At 40.0% G+C, this 7,504-nt stretch overlaps 1 long non-coding RNA gene across 1 annotated transcript; it reads left to right on the top strand.

Annotated features, from left to right (window-relative positions):
- Positions 1–1,452: 1,452 nt before the first annotated feature.
- LOC112975746 lies at positions 1,453–7,129 on the top strand. The gene is made up of 2 exons (XR_003256740.1): positions 1,453–2,515; positions 3,213–7,129. It is a non-coding gene; the product is annotated as an uncharacterized LOC112975746 (long non-coding RNA).
- The last annotated feature ends 375 nt before the right edge of the window (positions 7,130–7,504 follow it).

A 7,504-nucleotide genomic window follows, 5' to 3' on the forward strand; every position in this document is an offset into this window, starting at 1 on the left:
TCTCTCTGTCTCTCTCTGTCTCTCTCTGTCTCTCTGTCTCTCTGTCTCTCTCTGTCTCTCTCTGTCTCTCTCTGTCTCTCTCTGTCTCTCTCTGTCTCTCTCTCTCTCTGTCTCTCTCTCTCTCTGTCTCTCTCTGTCTCTCTCTGTCTCTCTCTGTCTCTCTCTGTCTCTCACCACAGGCATTTTGGAGGTCACAGAAGATGTATTGTTCCTGCTGGCATTTAATGCTTGCTCAAGTGGGTGGCATAAATGCCTCCATGCTCAAATATTTGCTTTTTGCTTGAACGCCCTTTCAGAGACTTAAATTGTTTAACACATGGTTGCAGGTGTCTGTATATATTGACAGCTACAAAAAAGGACATAAAATGTCTGGGATCTAAGGCAGAATTTTAATCTGCAGTTTTTCCACTACCAGCATTTGCTTTAGCTTGGCACATTGGGTGGAACCTATTTTCAAAGCCTTTTTGCAATTAATACATTTGTGCCAGTGACAGCTTTTTAGAAGGGGGAGCATTCACTTGGGGCAGGGTGAGTGGGAAAAGTGTTCATCTCTCTGGATGGTACTAAGAAATTAAAATCCTAGGGATAGTGATTGCAGTGTGTTTAAAAATGTCTGGAATATGTGCATATTGGTAAGACTTCCCAGGTGCTACAACCACTTAATTGTCTTTGTGGTCCTTAGCTGGGCTTGCTCCAGCATGACTGTGTTTCATTCTTTACAAATGCGGCTAGGGCTCTCTTGGACTGTGGATCAATTTTTACTCCTGTCATCCTCTTCTTTGCACAGGTGTATGTGATTTGCCTCAAGTCATTAACTTTCCTCTGTAGCATGTGCTTCCTTTTTCCATGTTCTTTATTCTCTGTGTAGCCTGAAAAAGGTCCTGGCAGCCCAGTTTCCAGATATTTTTACATAGTGCAATGCCAGCAAGCTTTTGAAAAAGATACCCACGATTATGACAGGGGTTTTACAAGTTCATCTTTTATCATATTTAGACAATACAGAGCTGAAGGCTTACTGTAGCCAGAATCAACAGAAAAATGTTTTCATGGCAACCTTTTGAGTGCAGAAATGTAGGATCAGGCTAAAAAAGGCGTGAAACAGTTGAATTGCTTGTGTCCAGATCTTCAGAGCCAAAATCTCTTTAAGGATCTTGGGATTGGTGTGTTTCTCCCATCAAGAAGAGAAAAATCCATGGTTTCTCCTGTGATGCCACTTCCACTCATTTCTCTGAAAGATCCCTCCACTGTCCACGCCTGACACTTGCTGTTTCGTCCCAGTATAAATAATGCGTAGTAGATCAGACATCATCTCTACATGATGGCATATATTTGTGGTTTACCCTCTCTTAGCTAGGATGCAGCTTGGGAGGAATTAGAATGGGCTTTATTAATACGCCCAATCCCATGCTAGCTATGTTATAAATTCCTTTAATGGTGTAACAAGGGGACTAGCTCACAGTGCAGAATTGCATCTCCGATTACTATCTTACTTTCTCATACTGCAGATGCTTTCAAAGGCCCCCTGAATTTACTGTTTTGTTTTGTTTTTCCCTCCCTCTTGCCTAGATATCCTGGAAGTGCGGCAGAAACCAATCCTGATGACATAGCAGAGAGCGGGGCACTGCCTTGGAGCCTTGTTGCCAAGTGCCTAACCACAGCGATTTTCTGTGATAGCACTACCATCTAGTGTCAGGAACGCAAACCTTCACAGGAAAAAGGGAAGTCAAAGAATACCAGCCAAACAAAAGTGCCTCTTTCTTCCTTCCTCTGCTGTCATACGCCGTCTGCACACTTGCAGTACATCACTTCAGTGTTTCTGACTGGAAGAAGACTTTCAGAAAAACAAAATGAGAAGGGGCTGTGTTTAAAACAAATCGATGCTTTATGAACAGTTTGTTACTGTGTTTACTTTTTAACTGAGAAACCAACAACGTGTACAGAATGTGTTGAACTTTATATTCTTTGAGAGAAGCAACTTGAGAATTTCATAGTGATGTACTAATGAACGTCATTCCACAGACTCCTGCGCATGCTCTCCTTGTCGGTTTGGCTTAATGTGCGTGTAAGCGCGCGTGTGCGTTTGTGGTGGGATTCAAGGGATGAGAGAATAGTTTACTACTATGGAAGGTAAAGGAAAAAGATGCTACAAAGATACATTGCCATTTTGGTATGTGCAGTGGGTCAGGCTGGAGCTTAAAATACACTTAAAATGTTCCCATTTGTATGTCAATGTTAGTAGGACAGGTGAACTCTGCTGACAGATTTCTGTATCTACCAAAGAACAGCAACATTTTCATCCTCAAGAACTGTCTAAAAAAATGAGCCAATGGGAAAAAGGCTACAGTGTGCTGCTATGGTACAGCTGAGGTTCATATCCCATACTGCTGCTGCTTATCTGTTAACTGAGTCGATCTGAGCTCAAGCCTGAAGTGGAAATGTAGGAGGCCGTTACTGGACTCCAAAAGTAAAACCCTTACCAATTACCAACGTCCTCCTGCATGTGCAGGACTTCAGAGTAAGTAAAGGTGTCCTTGCAGTAGTGTTTGTAGCTCAGGAGGGCGTGGGGGCTGATTAACATCTGGGCAGCTTTCCCAGATCCATCTTTTCCTGGTGATGCTTCTCTTTATTGTTACATGCTGAAGCACAAAGGGCTTTCTTTAAAGACAAAAGATTTAAATGTGATTCTGCTCTGAAAAGTGACTAAAAATAGCATAATGGGAGGTTGGAATAGTGTGTCAGGAGCTCTCAGGCAAAAAAGCCTTATGTTTACAGGTAAAATGCAGCTTTCTCTAAATAGTGGGACTCAGCTTTCAGATGTCAAGGACAGCAAAATACTGAGTAAGTACAGAGACTACTGCAATCTGATTAACTGTGTTGATATGGGAGCCAGTGGATACTTCAGTTTATTTACAACTGCTTAAGTGGCACAGCAAAGGGCAGGGTAGCATGTCACTTAAAGCATGTGAGGCTCTAATATACACGCAAAGGGAGACCTGTGGAGAGAGCGAAGATGCCGTTTTTGTCACTTTTCAGATTTTCAGCACCTAAGCTCTACCCTGGCACCACAGTTACCAAGATGGCATGTGCTCTGAGCCTGGATCTTTGTCTCCCTCATACCCAACCATTCCCAAAGTGCTTTGTTATAATTCTCTCAATAGTGTCTCATGACTTAACCTCTCAAATAGGACTTTCTGCTTTTTTCTTCTGGCCAGGTTCCAGGAAATAGCTCCACTTCAGCATAAAGGTAGACTAACTTTATCGTTCAGCCCAACACGATGAATCCAGCATGGTAAGGAGGTCTTTTTTTGTTTGAGGCTAGGCCTGGAAGCAGTCAGCATCGTGCAGAGTGATGGCACTTCTAACACCGGCAGCATGAGTGCATGACAGGGACAGCAGACCGGTTTTTAGCTTGCTTCAGACATGTTGTAGCAGCATTAGTAAAACATTCACTTTGGCATTACCAGCACAGCGGCTGTTCGTGTTGCAGACTTTGAATTTTGCCCCTTGGGGGGTGTGTGTGTGTGTGTGTGTGTTGGACTGTCTAACTTGAGGCATGTAATCTGGGTGCCTAGACTTCCTACCAAATCCAGGAAGAGAGAAGTGGGATACTAAATCAGAGCTGAACTGCCCTTTCAGGAAACTGTATAAGCAGTCTAGGGGCTTCCTAGATAATATATTTAATGTCAGACAGTACAAATATTCTCCCTATGTACACCTTGCCCCAATGTCCATGCCCAGGATTAAACCACGGTTCAGCTAGAAGACCCTTTTCCAGTCCTACTCTTAGCATGTTATTTTTGGCACTTTGATACTGCTGGGCTGAGCAAATCATTGCAATTTGCCTTTAAATATTCATTGGGGGAGGGAAGGGAGAGAGGTTAATATTTTCACTACTACTGGCGATTGATACCTTTTAGTCAAAAAGCCAGAGGAATAACAAATATGAAAAGGAAATATATCTAAATCAGAACTGGAATGGTAGAAATCTGAATACTGCTAAGTGTACAGCAGTCATTTTTAATGCTTTCTTGGTGTCTGTGTAGTAAGATTTGGTAGCTTAATTTCCTGTGGTCTGAAATCCTGAACAGATTTTGCTGCATAAGACTTCAGAATAAATGGCAAATGAAGAAAGATTTTAAAACAGCACATTTTTGTAACATTGCCTTTACACTAAATACAGTGCAAATCCCACATCCATTATGCAGCGTTTTGCATTATGCATTCATTATGTGCTTTGTTATATCTACAGAGATGAACTTCGGTGATGTCTAGTTTTTGAAGGGCTGCAATATAGAAGCCCTAAAGAGAGTTAATTGATTTATTTTATCCTACTATGGGTGCCTCGAAGCCTCACCTAGTTTAGTAGAAATGGGCTACAAATATGCCCAGATGGACATCCAAAGGAAATAGGGATCAAAAAGTCTATTGAACGTCAATAGGGCTTTTAAGAAGTGAGTAGATGTACCAGATTCCCAGATATCTCCTCTCTAAACAGCTGAAATAGAATTTTTAGGTATAGCCCCTGTTGATCACTTTCTGTTATCAAGTAAAAAAAATTGTGTGTTTTGTTTTGCTTTTAAATAAACCCTTAATTATAATTTATTGTCCTCATACAGACAGATTGACAGGGAAGATGGTAGAAGTTTTGCCTGTTTGAAGATGGCACAGCTGGACCCTTAGCATGCCATTGCACTATACCAAAAAAGAAAAGGGAATGTTGGACAGAAACTTCTGACCTTTTTAATTTGGAGGGTTTTCTCATTCTGTAGTTCCTAAGCAGTAAACCAATAGATCTGAGCCTCTAAGGGACACTTAAATAATTGCTGAGAAATAAACTGGAGTGTTCTGCATGCCATAAAGACTGCAACAAAGTATAGTGGTCGATGTCTTGACTTTTGGAGCAGCAGAAAGTTTCATTAGGTATATTGATGCTTGACAACAGTTCCTTATGAGAAAGCACCACAGTTAACAAATCTGGGAAGCAGCTTTATTTGTTTGCAGAATCCCACCGCATCTCACGCTCAGTTAACTTCTTCCATCCTTCTGCCCATTCTCTTTTGCTGGAGATCTGAGGATTACTGCTTGAACTAGCTGCAGAAGATGTGTATTGACAGATGTCAAATGCAAGGTTGTAAATCTTTTCAACCTTAATAGATTTTTTTCACTGCTATCAATTTAACAAGTAAAAAGCCTTTTTTGGTTTTTTTTTTTTGTTTTTTAAAGAAAAACTCTTAAATCAATTATTTTGTATTAGCAGATTATTGCTCTGCTTTAGAGACCGCAGTGTATGTGAAGTTGTGTTCTCTCGTTGCCAGCCAGCACAGGATGGGTTCCAAGTCTCTTCTTAAAAGAAGCCATTTTTAGAAATGTAACAAATCTTTCAGCTGTCTTGGCTAATGCAGTTTGTGTGGGTTTGCGTTCCTTCTCTTTTTATTCCCTTGGTCTTCATTGTTTACAAGGTTTGAGCATTTTGGGATGTGGATCACTGTTACTCGCAGTTTTCCATTTCTGGGCACAGTACACTTTGCTGAGAAGAGAGTAGTTTTCAAGGGTGACTTTTCAGAGTAGAAGGGTTTTCCCAAAGTATGTTCTTATACCAAGTTTTAATTTTTAAAAAAAGTAAAGTCCTTGGCTCTGCAAACAGATTTCTGCTGGCAGACCCTCATGTACAGAATCCCATTCTAGTCACTGAAGTTCTGTATGGATGTGAAGTCCACTTAAAATACACTTTTCAACTATTAAACTGCTTCTTGCCGATCACTAATTTTTCACTTTCCAGATGATTGTTTGTCCTGTATTTTATAGCCTAAAGCTTTCCCTTGTTAAAGATGGATAAAATTTTCAGAAGTGCCTAAGCCCTGTTGTTATCTAGCAGGGCTTAAGAACAAATTTTTATTTAGGAAATAACTTAAGTACTCTTGAACTCTATCTGTATTGTGTGTAGCAGCATCGAGAAATGACAAGTTTAGAATTCTTGGAAGAACTGGACTCGCCCTTCGCACTGGGAAGATTCTCACGGTCTCCAAAGGTCACTGAAAGCTCTGGAAAATGGGTTTCTTGTGGTCACAGCAGTCAGATATCTGCAATTGCCTTATCTTGTTTTGTGAGATATGACTGGAAAAAGCATGTGGCATTGGTATGCACAAGTTCTCTGTCAAAAATAGGTGCAGTGGAATCCAGGTAAAAGTATTGTTCAATAAGTAGCTTTTACACCAAACCTTAAGTGAAACAGTGTTTTACACCAGAATGTAGCTGTATGGATGCTTGGTCAAGATAATACAAGGCTGCAAGCAGGTTACAAGATTTAATGTTCTCTGTGTAAATATATAAATATTTATGCACATGTTGCATGGTTTGTTTGGTTTTTTTTGGCCTCATTGATCATCAGTGTTGATTAAAAGATGATCAGCTGAAAAATCATGCAGATGCTGTCCTGAGCCCTCTGAACAACGAGCAGGGAGAACCTTTGTGCACCAAAAATGGAATTGACTTTACGTGTGGCAGCAGCAAAGAAAGTGTTGGACCCTGCAGCCAATAAACAGACCTCTTAAATGACCGTGAATTTTGTTAATAGTATATTATTATTATTATTATTGTTACCATTTTACTAGTAGTTTCTTTCCTTTTGTGCTTAGTGGTGTTTGAGTTTGAATGTATTCTCGGCTGGTGGCAAGCCTGAGCATTGGAAAAACACTCTGTGGCACTTTGAGCAAAGCCCAACTTTCTGATGATGTTTGCTGAATCTTTTAATGATCAGCCTCTGACAACTACACATTGTATAAGGGGGAAGAAGTTAAAGGTCAATGTACTCTTGAACTGGTTTTAAAAGGCTTTTTGTTCTTTTTCCATTAAATGCTGGCGTTTAAAAAAAAAAAAGTCCTTCTAAACTGATACGTGTTTTCTTTTAAACTTAATTATGCAGCCATTAACATCTAGGTTCCTGTAGAGTACAATATCGAGGCTGATAGCTGTAATGATTTCTTCATGATAAATTTTGGGAAAAAATGTAATATGGATTTGTATAACATTGTTAAAATGAGATTACTGCTTAGTTAACTGTTTATATTACATTAAACCAAAACTAATACAAATTTGGTAAATAAAATTTAAAGACTTGCAAGGCACTGCATCCCCTCTCCCCTTGATTTTTGAGACTATCATTTTACAGTAGGATTGTTCAGGGGATTGTTTGTTTTAAATAAAACTAGTCAAAATGTAGCCCTTGTTAAACATCCCCAGTTGGGTATAAGGTGACTTGCTGCCTTGCCCTCAATTCCATTTCAAAAAAACTGCAGACCAGGACTATTTTACAAACCAGTGTGTGGTGTCACATGTGTGCTAAGCAACATAATGATAACTTGGGGAACAGTGATATGCTAGGCAAAATGGAAAATCAGAACTTAGAAGGAAAAATAGGGCATTTTAGCTCTTCGTACGGATATTTGAGTAAATTGGCAGCATTACTCTGTGCATGCATGTGTAAATGGAGAGGTATCTCAGCTGG

The sequence above is a fragment of the Apteryx rowi genome, unplaced genomic scaffold (assembly GCF_003343035.1).
Source record: "Apteryx rowi isolate R43461 unplaced genomic scaffold, aptRow1 scaffold_689, whole genome shotgun sequence".
Lineage (NCBI taxonomy): Eukaryota > Metazoa > Chordata > Aves > Apterygiformes > Apterygidae > Apteryx > Apteryx rowi.